The following is a 13,031-nucleotide window of genomic DNA, read 5'->3' on the forward strand; positions in this document are numbered from 1 at the left end:
TCTACAGCTTGAGATCCAAATACATAAGCACTATTTGTTGAAGGTGTTTGCTTTTCGCCATTATGAATTTCTGGTTTCTTTTTCAAAAATTAGGTGTCCACGTGTGTTTGGATTTATTACTGTGTCTTTGATTTGATTCCATCGAACAATCTGTTTTTATTTCAATAACATGAGTGTTTTTCCCATTAATTTATTAACTTTACATCCCACTTGCAGCTTCCCGCTCCCTCTTATATTCAGAGTGTCTCCTCTTTTACCCTCCTACTATCCCTCATCCCCTTGTCAGAAACGAAGCTTTCCATGGATACCAAACCTCATTGGCATATCAAGTTGCAGTAAGAATAGGCATATCTTCTTCTTTTTTTTTTTTATTCGATATAATTTATTTACATTTCAAATGATTTCCCTTTTCTAGCCCCCCCACTCCCCGAAAGTCCCGTAAGCCCCCTTCTCTTCCCCTGTCCTCCCACCCACCCCTCCCCACTTCCCCGTTCTGGTTTTGCCGAATACTGTTTCACTGAGTCTTTCCAGAACCAGGGGCCACTCCTCCTTTCTTCTTGTACCTCATTTGATGTGTGGATTATGTTTTTGGGTATTCCAGGATTCAAGGTTAATATCCATTTATTAGTGAGTGCATACCATGATTCACCTTTTGAGTCTGGGTTACCTCACTTAGTATGATATTCTCTAGCTCCATCCATTTGCCTAAGAATTTCATGAATTCATTGTTTCTAATGGCTGAATAGTACTCCATTGTGTAGATATACCACATTTTTTGCATCCACTCTTCTGTTGAGGGATACCTGGGTTCTTTCCAGCATCTGGCAATTATAAATAGGGCTGCTATGAACATAGTGTATCCTTATTACATGGTGGGGAATCCTCTGTGTATATGGCCAGGAGTGGTATAGCAGGATCTTCTGGAAGTGAGGTGCCCAGTTTTCGGAGGAACCGCCAGACTGTTTTCCAGAGTGGTTGTACCAATTTGCAACCCCACCAGCAGTGGAGGAGTGTTCCTCTTTCTCCACACCCTCTCCAACACCTGCTGTCTCCTGAATTTTTAATCTTAGCAATTCTGACTGGTGTAAGATGAAATCTTAGGGTTGTTTTGATTTGCATTTCCCTAATGACTAATGAAGTTGAGCATTTTTTAAGATGGTTCTCCGCCATCCAAAGTTCTTCAGGTGAGAATTCTCTGTTTAACTCTGTACCCCATTTTTTAATAGGGTTGTTTGGTTTTCTGGAGTCTAACTTCTTGAGTTCTTTATATATATTGGATATTAGCCCTCTATCTGATGTAGGATTGGTGAAGATCTTTTCCCAATTTGTTGGTTGCTGATTTGTCCTCTTGATGGTGTCCTTTGCCTTACAAAAACTTTGTAATTTTATGAGGTCCCATTTGTCAATTCTTGCTCTTAGAGCATACGCTATTGGTGTTCTGTTCAGAAACTTTCTCCCTGTACCGATGTCCTCAAGGGTCTTCCCCAGTTTCTTTTCTATTAGCTTCAGAGTGTCTGGCTTTATGTGGAGGTCCTTGATCCATTTGGATTTAAGCTTAGTACAAGGAGACAAGGATGGATCAATTCGCATTCTTCTGCATGCTGACCTCCAGTTGAACCAGCACCATTTGTTGAAAAGGCTATCTTTTTTCCATTGAATGTTTTCAGCCTCTTTGTCGAGGATCAAGTGGCCATAGGTGTGTGGGTTCATTTCTGGATCTTCAATCCTGTTCCATTGATCCTCCTGCCTGTCACTGTACCAATACCATGCAGTTTTTAACACTATTGCTCTGTAGTATTGCTTGAGGTCAAGGATACTGATTCCCCCAGATTTTCTTTTGTTGCTGAGAATAGTTTTAGCTATCCTGGGTTTTTTGTTGTTCCAGATGAATTTGATAATTCCTCTTTCTAACTCTGTGAAGAATTGAGTTGGGATTTTGATGGGTATTGCACTGAATCTGTATAGTGCTTTAGGCAAAATGGCCATTTCAACTATATTGATTCTACCGATCCATGAGCATGGGAGGTTTTCCCATTTTTTGAGGTCTTCTTCCATTACCTTCTTCAGAGTCTTGTAGTTCTTGTCATACAGATCTTTCACATGTTTGGTAAGAGTCACCCCAAGATACTTTATACTGTCTGTGGCTATTGTGAAGGGGGTCATTTCCCTAATTTCTTTCTCAGCCTGCTTATCCTTTGAGTATAGGAAGGCCACTGATTTGCTTGAGTTGATTTTATAACCTGCCACTTTGCTGAAGTTGTTTATCAGCTGTAGGAGCTCTCTAGTGGAGTTCTTTGGGTCACTTAGGTAGACGATCATGTCATCAGCAAATAATGATAGTTTGACTTCTTCCTTTCCAATTTGTATCCCTTTGACCTCCTTATGTTGTCGAATTGCCCGAGCTAGTACCTCAAGTACAATATTGAAAAGATAAGAAGAAAGGGGGCAGCCTTGTCTGGTCCCTGATTTCAGTGGGATTGCTTCAAGTTTCTCTCCATTTAGTTTGATGCTGGCTACCGGTTTGCTGTATATTGCTTTTACTATGTTTAGGTATGGGCCTTGAATTCCTGTTCTCTCCAAGACTTTAAGCATGAAAGGATGCTGAATTTTGTCAAATGATTTTTCAGCATCCAATGAAATGACCATGTGGTTTTGTTCTTTGAGTTTGTTTATGTAGTGGATTGTATTGATGGATTTCCGTATATTGAACCAACCCTGCATTCCCGGGATAAAGCCTACTTGATCATGATGGATGATTGTTTTGATGTGCTCTTGGATTCGGTTGGCAAGAATTTTATTGAGTATTTTTGCATCGATGTTCATAAGGGAAATTGGTCTGAAGTTCTCTTTCTTTGTTGGATCTTTTTGTGGCTTTGGTATCAGCGAAATTGTGGCTTCGTAGAAGGAATTGGGTAGTGTTCCTTCTGTTTCTATTTTGTGGAATAGTTTGAAGAGTATTGGTGTTAACTCTTCTTTGAAGGTCTGGTAGAATTCTGCACTGAAGTCCTGTGCTTTTTTTGGTTGGAAGACATTCTATGACTCCTTCTATTTCTTTAGGCATTATGGGACTGTTTAGATTGTCTAGTTGGTCCTGATTTAATTTTGGTATTTGGTATCTGTCAAGGAAATTGTCCATTTCCTCCAGATTCTCCAGTTGTGTTGAGTACAGGCTCTTGTAGTAGGATCTGATGATTTTTTGGATTTCCTCAGTTTCCGTTGTTATATCTCCCTTTTCATTTCTAAGTTTGTTAATTTGGATACTTTCTCTGTGCCCTTTGGTCAGTCTGGCTAAGGGTTTATCTATCTTGTTGATTTTCTCAAAGAACCAGCTCCTGGTTTTGTTGATTTTTTTGTATGGTTCTCTTTGTTTCTGCTTGATTGAGATCGGCCCTGAGTTTGATTATTTCCTGCCTTCTACTCCTCCTGGGCGAAATAGCTTCTTTTGGTTCTAGGGCTTTCAGGTGTGTCATTAAGCTGGTAATGTATGCTCTCTCCATTTTCTTTTTGGAGGCACTCAGGGCTATGAGTTTTCCTCTTAGCACGGCTTTCATTGTGTCTCATAGATTTGGGTATGTTGTGTTTTCATTTTCATTGTGTTCTAAAAAGTCTTTAATTTCTTTCTTTATTTCTTCCTTGACCAAGGTATCATTGAGTAGAGTATTGTTCAGTTTCCACGTGTATGTGGGTTTTCTGTTCTTTCTGTTGCTATTGAAGACCACTTTTACTCCATAGTGATCAGATAGGAGGCATGGGATTAGTTCGATCTTCTTATATTTGTTGAGGTCTGTCTTGTGACCAATTATATGGTCGATTTTGGAGAAGGTGCCATGAGGTGCTGAGAAAAAGGTATATTCTTTTGTTTTAGGATAGAATGTTCTATATATATCTGTTAAATCTAATTAGTCCAAAGCTTCAATTAGTTTCATTGTGTCCCTGTTTAGTTTCTGTTTTCCTGATCGGTCCATTGAGGAAAGTGCAGTGTTGAAGTCACCCACAATTATTGTGTTAGGTGCAATGTGTGCTTTTAGTTTTAATAAAGTTTCTTTTACGAAAGAGGGTGCCCTTGCATTTGGGGCATAGATGTTCAGGATTGACAGTTCTTCTTTTTGTATTTTTCCTTTGACCAGCAAGAAGTGTCCCTCAGGGTCCCTTTTGATGACTTTGGGTTGAAAGTCAATTTTATCTGATATTAAAATGGCTACTCCAGCTTGCTTCCTGAGACCATTTGCTTGTAAAATTGTCTTCCAGCCTTTTACTCTAAGGTAGTGTTTGTCTTTGACCCTGAGGTGTGTTTCCTGTAAGCAGCAAAATGTAGGGTCCTGTTTACGTATCCAGTCAGTTAGTCTGTGTCTTTTTATTGGGGCATTAAGTCCATTGATGTTAAGAGATATTAAGGAATAGTGATTGTTACTTCCTATCATTTTTGACGTTATTTTTTAAATTTGAATGCTTAACTTCTTTTGGGTTTCATGAAAGGTTACTATCTTGCTTTTTCCAGGGTGAAGTTTCCCTCCTTGTATTGGTGTTGTCCTCCTATTATCCTTTTTAGGGCTGGGTTTGTGGATAGATATTGGGTAAACTTGGTTTTGTCATGAAATATCTTAGTTTCTCCATCTATGGTGATTGAGAGTTTTGCTGGATATAGTAGTTTTGGTTGGCATTTGTGTTCTCTTAGAGTCTGCATGAGATCTGCCCAGGACCTTCTAGCCTTCATAGTCTCAGGTGAAAAGTCTGCTGTGATTCTGATAGGTCTTCCTTTATATGTTACTTGGCCTTTTTCTCTTACTGCCTTTAGTATTCTTTCTTTGTTTAGAACATTTGGTGTTTTGATTATTATGTGACGGGAAGTATTTCTGTTCTGGTCCAGTCTGTTTGGAGTTCTGTAGGCTTCTTGTATATTCATGGGCATCTCTCTCTTTAGATTAGGGAAGTTTTCTTCCATAATTTTATTGAAGATATTTGCTGGCCCTTTAAGTTGTAAATCTTCACTCTCATCTATGCCTATAATCCTTAGGTTTGGTCTTCTCATTGTGTCCTGGATTTCCTGGATATTTTGGGTTACAAGCTTTTTGCATTTTGCATTTTCTTTAACTGTTGAGTCCATGGTTTCTATGGAATCTTCAGCATCTGAGATTCTTTCTTCTATCTCTTGTATTCTGTTGTTGATATTTGCATCTCTGTCCCCTGATTTCTTCCCAAGGCTTCCTATCTCCAAAGTTGTCTCCCTTTGAGTTTTCTTAGTTGTTTCTACTTCTGATTTTAGATCCTGGATGGTTTTGCTTAGCTCCTTCACTTGCTTGTTTGTGCTTTCCTGTAATTCTTTAAGAGATTTTTGTGTTTCCTCTTTCATGACCTCAGCCTGTTGACCAAAGTTCTCCTGTATTTCTTTAAGAGATTTTTGTGTTTCCTCTTTCATGACCTCAGCCTGTTGAGCAAAGTTCTCCTGTATTTCTTTAAGTGTTTTTTGCATTTCCTCCTTGTTGGCTTTTGTATTCTCCTGGATTTCTTTCAATGATTTTTGTGTTTCCCTTGCAAGGGCTTCTAACTTTTGATCCATTTTCTCCTGAATTTCTTTATGTATGTCCTTCATGTGTTCCTGTACCAGCATCATGACCAGTGATTTTAAATCCAAATCTTGTTTTACTGGTGTGATGGGGTATCCAGGACATGTTGGTAGAGGAGAATTGGGTTCAGATGTTGCCATATAGCCTTGATTTCTGTTAGTGACGTTCCTGCGTTTGCCTTTTGCCATCTAGTTCTCACTGGTGTTAGTTTGTCTTGTCACTGCTGGACTCACCAGTGCAAGCTGCCCCTTCCCAGTTGGTCTCTGGTGCACAGCTTACCTCCTGCACTGCTTGTAGACAGGGTACTGCTGCCCAGGCTGTTCAGATCCCAAAGCAGGCACCCGAAGGCTCCCGCTGGGGCCCGCTGGATTCACTGGAGCACACTGACTTCTCCCAGCTGGCCGCCCGGAAGCCCAGGTAGCCTTTTGCAGGACTTTGGGATGTGGTGCTGCCGCCCAGGCTGATCTCAGTCTGTCCGATCCCTGGAGTCCGAACCCAAGATGGATGCACCTCTCCTGACTGGTGGGAGGCCGAGTTCTGAAGTGGCTTCCGTGCAGGAAAGGCGCCGCACGACTGCAGCTGCTTGCCGCACGGCTGGTCAGCGAAGGCAGTGGTCGTGGGCACAGGGCCTAACTGGACCCTGTGTCGCCTTGGTTCCACTGCTGATGGCCCTTCAGCTGGACCAGCCACTGCTTGGCATATCTTCTTCTATTGAAGCTGGACAACACAGCCCAATTAGGAGACAGGTAGCTCAGGACAGGCAACTAGTTAACTTACATGCCATGCTCCTGCATGGTCCCACATGAACACTAAGCTCCATATCTGTTACATATGTGCAGAGGACCTGAGTCCAGCACATCCCTGTTCTCTGTTTGATGGTTCTGTTCAGTGATTCTGTAGGTTTTCTTGTGGTGTCCTTGACTTCTTGGTTCCTTCAATCCTTCCTCCATGTCTTCCACAGGATTCCTCAAGGTCTACCTAATGTTTCACTGTAGGTGTCTGCATCTGTTTCCAGATGCCAGTTGTGCTAGGCACCTATCTGAAAGAATGGCAGAATATCATTAATAGTGTCAAGGTGGGCTTTCTCTCATGGCATAAGTCTCAAGTTGAGTCAGTCTTTGGTTGGCCCTTCCCACAATGAGCATCTTGTACTCTTGAACATCCTGTAGGAAGGACAAATTGTGGGTTGAAGGTTGTATGGCTGTTTTGGTGCTCTCATCATCCACTGTAAGTCTTTTCTGGTAAGAGGGGGTGGCCTTTCCAGGCTCCATATCCTCAATTGCTAGGAGTCTTCGGTACAGTTACCTTCAAAGATTCCTGGAGTTTCCACTGTCCTTGGTTTCTACCTCTTCCCAGAGATGCTCCTGCCTCCCCAAAACTGTTTCCAGTCCCCTCTCCCAGTTCTGTTGTCCTCATAATTGGTCTCTCCTGTTAACTTCCCCAAACACTCCCTAACCCAGTCACTCCCTCCGACTACCTCTATGTCTATTTTAATTCCCCTTCTCTGTGAGATTCAAGCATCACTCTTCAGGCCCTGATAAGAGCCAGTAGGTCAGTCAGTGTGTGAGTCACCACTGGGGGAGTGAGAATGATTTTAGGAAAGGCAGAAAGAAGATGCCAGAAACAGGTATGGGAGGGCTGTTGGTGAATACCATGACAGCAGCAAGTGTGTTTTCTCAATGTCTTTTAAAGGCAATCAACACAAAGCATAACCAATTCCAGGAAGATAAACAGTGACCATAAATCCTTATGTGGCAAATTTATGGTACACAATGTCTATGTTTGACTAAGACTGTTTCCATCAGAATAGGACAGTCTCTCAAGGACATATGCATAAGCAGAGGAACTTGTAGACCATAACACATCTTAATTAAAAACAAAGACAGATGTTGGCAGACTCATTCATGATTAATCTCAAGCAATGTTAAATCCATAAGTCTTTTTCACAGGCCTCCTTGATACTTAGCTTCATTCTGTCTGTGGATTGTAGAGTAGTTATCCTGTACTTAGTGGCTTATATCCACTTATAATTGAGTACATACCATGTTTGTCTCTCTGGGTCTGGGTTACCTCACTCAGGATGCTATTTCCTAAATTAGTCTATTTGCCTACAAATTTAATAGTGTCATTGTTTTTAATATTTGAGTGATATTCCATTATGTAAATGTACCACGTTTTCTTTATCCATTTCTCGGTTGTTTCCAAATTCTAATTATTAAGAATAAAGTTACTAAGGACTTAGTTGAGCATGTGTCCTTATGGTATGATAGAGCATCTTATGGTTGTATAGCCAGGAGTGGTATACCTGGGCCTTGAGATAGGTCTATTTACAGTTTTCTGTGATACTACCAAATTGATTTCCAAAAAGGCTGTACATGTTTGCTCTCACACCAGCACTGGAAGAGTGTTTCCTTTGCTCCACATCTTTCCCAGGATGAACTGTAACTTGAGATTTTTTCTCAGTCATTTTGATGAGTGTAAAGATGAAATCTGAGTCATGTTGATTTATCCTTATCTGATAACTAAGGATGTACATTTTTTAAGTGCTTCTCAGCCATTTAAGATTCATCTGTTGAGAATACTGCTTGGGTCTGTTCTCCAGTTTTTCTTAAATTTATTTTTTTAAATTATTCACTTTATATCCCACTCACTACTCCCCACCTGGTCAACCCATCCCAAATTCTCCATCCCCTGCCACTTCTCCTCTGAGCAGGTGGGGTTCACAGTAAGGTATCCCCTTATTGTGGGGCAAATCTGAGAATCTAGGGCCTTCCCCTCCCACTGAGTCTCTCTTCTATCTGTCCATCTCTTTAAATAAACCCTCTTTTTTCCCTATCACTATTTTTACTTGTTTTGTGTGTCTATCAAGCTGTACCAGGTAATGAACATGAAGGCAAGAGGACAGGTTGGTTTCTCCTTTACAGTGTGGTTCGTGGGACTCCACTCAGTCAGGTTTGACAGGAAGGCCCTTTACCAGTTGATGTTTCTTTATTGGAGCAAGTGCAGTTATCCATTCTGGGCTTCAGTTTGTTTTTAAGATTTTGTTTTTAGGCATGTCTGTGCACCTGTGCAATGTGTGAGTGCAGGTGCCCATAGAAATCAGAGGTGTTGGTCCCCCCCTTCAAGTTGGAGCCAGAGTACAGATAGGTGTTGAGATTTGAACACAGGTCCTCAAGAACAGTAATACTCTCTCTAAAGCAGAGTCATCTGTCCAGTCCCAGACCTTCAGTTTGTGGTAAGCTTTTAGGAACACTTTCTCCTCCTGTGCCAAATAGTAAGTAGTAACCTTTTAGTTCAGAAAATTGACTTCATATTTGAAAGTCTTACACTTAAGTCTTTGATTCCTTTTGGGTTTCTACTACTCAACTTGAGAGGCAGGGGTCTGCTTTCCTCTAGTAATAACAGAAATAGTCCCCAAAGAGTCTTTCCTTTTGCATTTTTATATTTATGTGTGTGCACATAAATATATAAAGGTTTTCTCTTTCCTAAGAAAGGGTTTCTCTGTGTAGCCCTGGTTGTCCTCAGCTCACAGAGAACTGCCTGCCACCAGCACCCAGCTCTGCATGTTTCCTTATATTACTCAGGCTCACCTCCTGAGGAGTGATGCCGAGAAGCCATTAATTAAAAAGGAGGCATTCACCTTCATTACCAGCAGTCTGGAGTCAGAGGCAGGGCAATCTGTGGTTCAAGGCCAGCCGGGCCTACAAACTTAAGTTCCAGGACAGTCAGAGAGAGCTTCATATTGAGACCCTGATTCAAACAAAAGAAAACTAACTAAATATATTTCTCAATCAGAGTGTGCACCTGCATGCCATCAGATTGCATTATAGATGGCTGTGAGCCTCTTTGTGGTTGCTGGGAATTGATCACATGACTTTTTGCAGAACTGTCAGTGCTGTTAACTGTTGAGTCTTCTCTGGGATTCTGGGGATGGGGGAATCTCCACTCTCTAAGAGGCAGAGAGTGGTGTTAGGGGGAGGGACGGTGCGATGCTGGAACCAGGAGTGCCTGGATTAAAGGTGTGCACTGTGAATGCCCAGGTTCTTTGAACTGCAGCCATGTCTCCAGCCCCAGACCCACACCGCAGTTTTTTTAAGACTTGAGTCTCTATTGAGATCTGAGGTAAGTTCCTTAACAAGCTAGAGGTCAGGGATGATAACTAGTATAAGCCCTCTATTAACAAAAAGAATTAGTCAGTCAGAATCTGTAATTAAAAGGTTTAGTCAAAAATGTTATCCAGTGTGTATTAAAAGGTTTGAGTTAGTAAATTTAATGGAAACTAATTTTACTTCCCAATAAAATGAGGCCTGGTCTCTTGTTCAGGTCAATAATAAGGATGGCTCAGTGGTCAAATGTGCTTACTGATTTCTGGACCCAAATTCAGTACCTGGCTCCCCCACAGCAACTGAACTCTAGCATGAGATTCACCACCCCCTTGTGGCCTAAAAGGCAATTGCACACATAAACTTAACACTCCTAATCCCCAACCTATAAAAACTGACCATGTTCCTCTTTCAATGCGCAATAAACACATCAAATTATCATCACAGTTTCTCACTGAAAACCATTGCGATTTGAGCCCATCTGATCAGAAACTACAATGTACTTAGCATTCAGCCTTATCTTGCATTCCATTTCTTCCCATCCCATTAATACCAAGATCCCATTGTATCACAAATACATCTGAAACCATACCATGCTTTATTCATGCAGTCCCTTAAGGCTAGCTGTATGTTTCCTAAAGTTCAACTGGTTTGGCCTCCATTTGTTTAATCCTTTAATAGGAAGGATTCTCTGGCTAGCTTGGTGACACATACCTGTAATCTACAGTTGGGAGGCAGGATTGCCATAAAATCCTAAGACCTGCTTGGTCTGAGGGAGCTCCAGGTCTAAACAGTGAGGCACTCTTCCAAAGTAATCAACCAACATAGAAAATCTTCACTTGTGTTTTCTATTTCTATAAGGTTGCTTTTCATTTTATTCAGCATCCTGTATACACACACATACACACACACACACACACACACACACACACATATATATATATATATATATATATATATATATATATATATATATATATATATATGGGTTTTTTGGATTTGTTTTTTTCAAGACATGGTTTCCCTGTGCTCTGGCTGTCCTGGATCTCACTCTGTAGACCAGGCTTCCCTCGAACTCAGAGATCAGCCTGACTCTGACTCTCAGAGTGCTGGGATTAAAGGCATGTGCCACCACTGCCCAACATGCAATACCTGAGCCTGGTCTACAGAGTGAGTTCCAGGACAGCCAGGGCCACACCAAAAAAACCTGTCTCGAAAAATTCAAAATAAAGAGGAAAAAAAGGAAATTCATATTTCTTCATATAATAAAAAGGAGGCACAACTAATAACATGTGATACAGCAAAACAGAACATAAGAACAAGGAAAAATAAAAAAAAAGCACAGTATCAAATGGAATTCTGACATCCTAAAAAATAAGCTACCTGACTACAAGAACTTTGTATGCACAGACAACTCATTTTTCAAATGTAGCACATTTTCACCAATGCTATCAGGAAAACTTAACATGTATAGGGAAAAAAAACCCAACCCATACTAGATTCCTCCTGCTTAGTGTGAAAAATCATTTTAAGACCTTGACTTTAATGATAAACTAGGTAGAGGTGTCGGCTGACATGCTTTTAATCCAAGAGTTTGGGAAGCAGGAGGATTGAGTTCAAGATCAGCCAAGTTCAGAGTTCAGAGAGCCAGGGATACTGAGAACTGTCATGAAAAGTATTATCACAAAGCAACAGCATACTAGAAGAATTTATCCATAACCAGTGACACTACTTTATATAGGTAACAAACAATTGAAGTCTACCAATTTTATAGTATTCTAAGGGTAGGCATGGTGGCTTTTTCTTTAAACTGAGGCCATATCTATAATTAAGTATTAGGACAATTTTGAGATACTGTTGCCAATAAAAAAAAGCAAGTTCAACCCTTGTCAATTACCACAAAGGAAAATGGAAGTATGCAGCAGTTAAGAATTTAGAAATTAAAGCCCATTTAGTCTTAGCGCCTGGGAAGCAGACACAGGTGGAATAAAGACCAATCAGTCAAAGAGAAACCCTGTCTCAAAATTAAGAAATGGGTAGGGAGGGCTGGATAAATGTGGTCAAGTCACTGTTTGACAATGTCACAGGGAAACCTCATCATGTGCACAATTGTGCTAGTTAGGACACTGACACTAGTACGCCTAATGCACTAACTCTGAAAACTCAATAGCCATGGAAGTGGAACATGTACCAAGGCACTCTGTTTAATCTCCTGACACAAACTGAATTGAAGAAATATTTACAACTGGATGTTTATTGCAGCACTCCCAAGTATCCACTGTGGGATGCCTAAGGAAATAGCTCACGATCAAGTTTACAGTCACTGAGATGGTGACCTGCTGCTTTAAGTTCATGATTGCATTCACTCTGCTCAGTCTGTACAGCTGTGTCAGCTCACCACAACCTTTACAGAAAAGAGCACCCTCAATGGATTGGCAAAGCAATCCATTTACATACAGCCCACAAAAAATGTACAAGAATGAACTCTGCAGGCCATACCAGATGCTGTCCTGATCACTAGACAGATTAACAGGGACAGCCAGGACCATGGAGACCCCATCTCAAACATCCAATACTAATATTGTGCATTTTCTTCTTGTTTCTGTCTTTTCTGGATGTTTACCACATCTATTTTCATTCTCAAATCTTGTGTCACTGGAGCTAAAAATAAAAAAAAAAAAAAAAAAAAAAAAAAAAAAAAAAAAAAAAACACAGGCATTACATTACTGCCAAAATTAAAACAGAACACAACAGACCTTTGTAATGGTCCATCTCAGAAGCCTGATCCATAGTTGTGGTTTTTCAAAAGGAATTCAGGTTCACGATAGGATTATCATAGACTAGACCAACTTCATTAAGTTCAGCACAGGGCTGGAAAGATGGTTTAGAGGGGAAGAGAACCAACTGTTCTTCCAAAGGTCCTGAGTTCAAACACCAGCAAGCACATGGTGACTCACAGCCATCCTTACACAGATCTGATGATGCCTTCTTCTGGTGGGGCTGAAGACAGCTTCAGTGTACTTACACATAAAAATAAATAAGTCTTTAAAACAAAACAAAAAAAGTTCAGCAGAACTCGAAACACAGCAGCACTCACATGTACTCATGCTCTAGGATCTTTACAGGCCACAGACATCCCAATTGGTCGGCATTCACTGCTGGCAGAAAGAAAGAAGTACCATGATACACTATTAATATGAACTGCATAGAAAGAGTAAACAAGAGATCAGCGGCGGCAGCGGCGGCGGCAGCGGCAGCAGTGGCTGCTCCAGCTGAAGGGCCATCAGCAGTGGAACCAAGGCATCACAGGGACCAGTTAGGCCCTGCGCCCACGACCACTGACCTTCGCTGACCAGCCGGGCAG

The 13,031-nt window shown here is 41.0% G+C and overlaps 1 non-coding gene across 1 annotated transcript; it reads right to left on the reverse strand.

Annotated features, from left to right (window-relative positions):
* Positions 1 to 12,437: 12,437 nt before the first annotated feature.
* LOC127690327 (small nucleolar RNA SNORD50) lies at positions 12,438 to 12,509 on the reverse strand. Its single transcript, XR_007979054.1, has one exon. It is a non-coding gene; the product is annotated as a small nucleolar RNA SNORD50 (small nucleolar RNA).
* Positions 12,510 to 13,031: the final 522 nt, after the last annotated feature.

The sequence above is a fragment of the Apodemus sylvaticus genome, chromosome 7 (genome assembly GCF_947179515.1).
Source record: "Apodemus sylvaticus chromosome 7, mApoSyl1.1, whole genome shotgun sequence".
NCBI classification, from domain to species: Eukaryota; Metazoa; Chordata; class Mammalia; order Rodentia; family Muridae; genus Apodemus; species Apodemus sylvaticus.